Source organism: Oryctolagus cuniculus, chromosome 13, assembly GCF_964237555.1.
Source record: "Oryctolagus cuniculus chromosome 13, mOryCun1.1, whole genome shotgun sequence".
NCBI classification, from domain to species: Eukaryota; Metazoa; Chordata; class Mammalia; order Lagomorpha; family Leporidae; genus Oryctolagus; species Oryctolagus cuniculus.
The window spans coordinates 9406987-9410740 of NC_091444.1; the positions used below are offsets into that span (position 1 = coordinate 9406987).

At 40.9% G+C, this 3754-nt stretch overlaps 1 long non-coding RNA gene across 1 annotated transcript in view; it reads right to left on the reverse strand.

Moving 5' to 3' along the window:
• Positions 1-3292, reverse strand: part of LOC108178230 (uncharacterized) — a 194473-nt gene extending 191181 nt beyond the window's left edge. Inside the window, exon 1 of the long non-coding RNA XR_011381237.1 lies at positions 2104-3292. This is a non-coding gene — a long non-coding RNA (uncharacterized lncRNA). The remainder of the gene's footprint in view (positions 1-2103) is intronic.
• Positions 3293-3754: the final 462 nt, after the last annotated feature.

Genomic DNA, 3754 nt, shown 5'->3' on the forward strand with positions numbered 1-3754 from the left:
CTCTCTGTCTCTACCTCTCTCTGTAATTCTGACTTTCAAATAAATAAATAAATATTTAAAAAAATGTATTACCACTATATTTGTAATAAATTTACATCTCATGTATCTGCTACATGTGAAAAATTCATGATGATTCTACAGTATTAAAATGTATTAATTTCTTTATTTTTACACTAACATTGTTATAAGGGAAAAAAATCTGGTTCCTAACTTTTTGGAATTTTTCCCCACAATGTGGACTCATCATGATCCTAGAAACCAGGTGCTTGGTACAGTGGTTAGGACATTGCTTTGGGGGCCAGCGCCGTGGCTCACTTGGCTAATCCTCTGCCTGTGGCACCAGCATCCCATATGGGCACCAGGTTCTAGTCCCAGTTGCTCCTCTTCCAGTCCAGCTCTCTGCTGCAGCCCAGGAAAGCAGTGGAGGATGGCCCAAGTGCTTGGGCTCCTGCACCCACACGGGAGACTGGGAGGAAGCACAAGGCTCCTGGCTTCAGATCAGTGCAGTTCCCATTTGGGGGTGAACCAATGGAAGGAAGACCTTTCTCTTTCTCTCTCACTGTCTATAACTCTGTCAAACTAAAAAAAAAAAAAAAAAAAAGACACTGCTTTGGATGCCTACATCCCATGTCAAGCTGGGTCTGCTTCCCAGCTCTGCTTCCCGTTCTGGCTTCCTGCTAATGGACAACCTGGAAGGCTGTAGATGATGGCTCAAGTAGTTGGATACCTGACACCCACTTGGGAGACTAGACTTGAGAATTAAAAATTTTTTTTCAAAAAATTTTCCAGTACAAATTTCTAGATGTCTTAAGTTGGCAACATAGTGATAATATATAATATTTTACTTTCCAGAAGAGTTTACATGGAAAATGTAAGCAATTAAACATATACCAGATCTTCTGTGTATGAAGTTAATCAAAAATGGATATTGTGGAGATTAGGACTGGGAATGGGAGAGGGAGGAAAAAGAGGGGTGAGAGAGTGGGTGGGAGGGCAAGTATGGTGGACAGAATCACTATATTCCTAGAGTTGTACTTATGAAATGCATGAAGTCTGTATTCCTTAAGTAAAAGATTTCTTTGGGAGAAAATAAATTTTAAAAAAATATACCAGCAATAACATTACATTTTATATTATCCATCATTTTAAAACAGCATTAAACAAATCCAGACTTAACATGTAGATTCAGAAGCTCAACATAATATTTACAAGTATAAAAGTCAATCCAGGTGTCAGCGCGTAGCATAGTGGGTAAAGCCGCTGCCTGCAGTGCCAGCATCCCACATGGTTGTCGGTTCAAGTCCCAGCTGTACCACTTCCAATCCAACTCTCTGCTATGGCCTGGGAACATAGCAGAAGATGGCCCAAGTTCCTGGGCCCCTGTACCCACATGGAAGACAAGGAAGAAGCTCCTGGCTCCTGGCTTCGGATCAGCGCAGCTCCAGCCATTGCGGCCAATGGGGGAGTGAACCATCGGATGGAAGACACCTCTCTCTCTCTCTCTCTCTCTCTCTGCTTCTCCTCTCTCTATATAACTCTGATTTTCAAATAAATCTTTTTAAAAAAAGAAAAGTAGCTTAAATATATTTGAACCTTCTATTAAAACAAAATTTTCCCTTTCTTCTTCGTGATGTGCTCATTCACATATATTGCATTCTTTAACCCAAGAGCCATCGCATTTTATTGGAACCTAGGAGAATAAATTTTGTCACAGGCAGACATCCTGTGGTGCACAAGGTCACAAACATTTTGTCTGCAGTACTTTTCACATCTAAGGGCGCAGATTGGGTAACACAGAGTCAATCATAAAAGGCATCGGCAATGAGAAGGGCTAGGTCACTGAACCAACCCTGCTTCCAGCTCTGAAACTATGAAGTTCAGCAAAAACAAACAAATAAGCAGAGGCATCACTGATGTAATTTTTAACAATTCCGATTCCATGCAAAGCAAAGAATGAGGAATTCTTTGTTAAGAAACTTGGGTTTCCATGAGAGTTTCTCAGGCATGGAAAGCCAAGACACTGTGGCAAAAAAACAACCTAAATGAAAGATCTCTGTGAGTGAGATCCCAGCGGAAAGAACAGGCCATCAAAGAAGGAGGTACCTTTCTCTGAAGGGAGGAGAGAACTTCCATTTCGACTATGGCCTTGTCTAAATAAGGTCAGAGTTGGCAAACTCGAGAGGCTTCCATAGCCTTGGCAGCCCATGACAAGAGCCTCAGGTGATTACTGATGTCATAAATAAGAGTGTCAATTGTTAAATCAACAGGAGTCACTGTGCACTTACTCCCCATGTAGGATCTCTGTCCTTGATGTGTTGTACTATGTGAATTAACGGTAAAACTACTACTCAAACAGTACTCTATACTTTGTGTGTCTGTGTGGGTGCAAACTGTTGAAATCTTTACTTAGTACATACTAAGTACATATCTTCTGTATATTAAGATAATTGAAAATGAATCTTAATGAAGAATGGGATGGGAGAGAGAGTAGGAGTTGGGATGGGAGAGGGAATAGGAGATGGAATGGTTTACAGGTGGGAGGGTGGTTATAGGGGGAAAAACTGCTATAATCCAAAAGATGTACTTTTGAAATTCATATTTATTAAATAAAAGGTTTTCTAAAAAAAAAAAAACAAACTTGGGTTTCTTTTCCAAGTTTAGCTGTGTAAATATATTCAGTTGTGAGTAAAGTATAGAAAATTATACAAATCATTTATTATCTTTCCTCCTCAGCTTCCTTATCTTTAAAATGAGGTAATACAATACACACCCTAGTTCCTCTGCAGCATGAAAATTCTAATTACCTTCATTAGTTTAATGTTACTAAGTTCTTTAACATCTGATTTTTGTACATTTAATAGTATCACATACATTCACAACTGAACTCTGCTACAAATGTACTCCTCTAACTTCATGCATGCCACCCCATATGCCTGCCCCAGGGTTTCCCATATCATTCACTGCTAAAATTTGTGTTCCAACTTCAAGAAAAGCACTCCTGGATTGTGGAAAACAGCAAAGAAATCTCTTAAAATTTTAAAAATAGAATTCCTGTATAACCCAGCACTCTCCTTTATGGAGATATGAAGCCAGGCAAACATCTTTCTGCTGATGAGTGGATAAAGGAAATGTGACATTGTGTGTGTGTGTGTGTGTGTGTGTATACGCACTCAAATATACACAATGGAATACAAGATGGGTATCCCTTATCTGAAATGCTTGGAACCAGAAGTGTTTCAGATTTCAGATTTTATGTGGGGGTGGGGTGGTAGATTTTGCAATATTTGCATAATAATTATATAATAAGACATCTTAGGGATGGAATCTAAATGTAAACAATAAATTCATTTGTTTAACATGTACTTTATAAGCCGGCGCCGTGGCTCAATAGGCTAATCCTCCACCTTGCGGCGCCGGCACACCGGGTTCTAGTCCCGGTTGGGGCGCCGGATTCTGTCCCGGTTGCCCCTCTTCCAGGCCAGCTCTCTGCTATGGCCAGGGAGTGCAGTGGAGGATGGCCCAGGTGCTTGGGCCCTGCACCCCATGGGAGACCAGGAAAAGCACCTGGCTCCTGGCTCCTGCCAGGATCAGCGCGGTGCGCCGGCTGCAGCGGCGGCCATTGGAGGGTGAACCAACGGCAAAGGAAGACCTTTCTCTCTGCGTCTCTCTCTCTCACTATCCACTCTGCCTGTCAAAAAAAAAAAAAAAAAAAAAAAACATGTACTTTATATACATAGCCTGGATATATTCTACA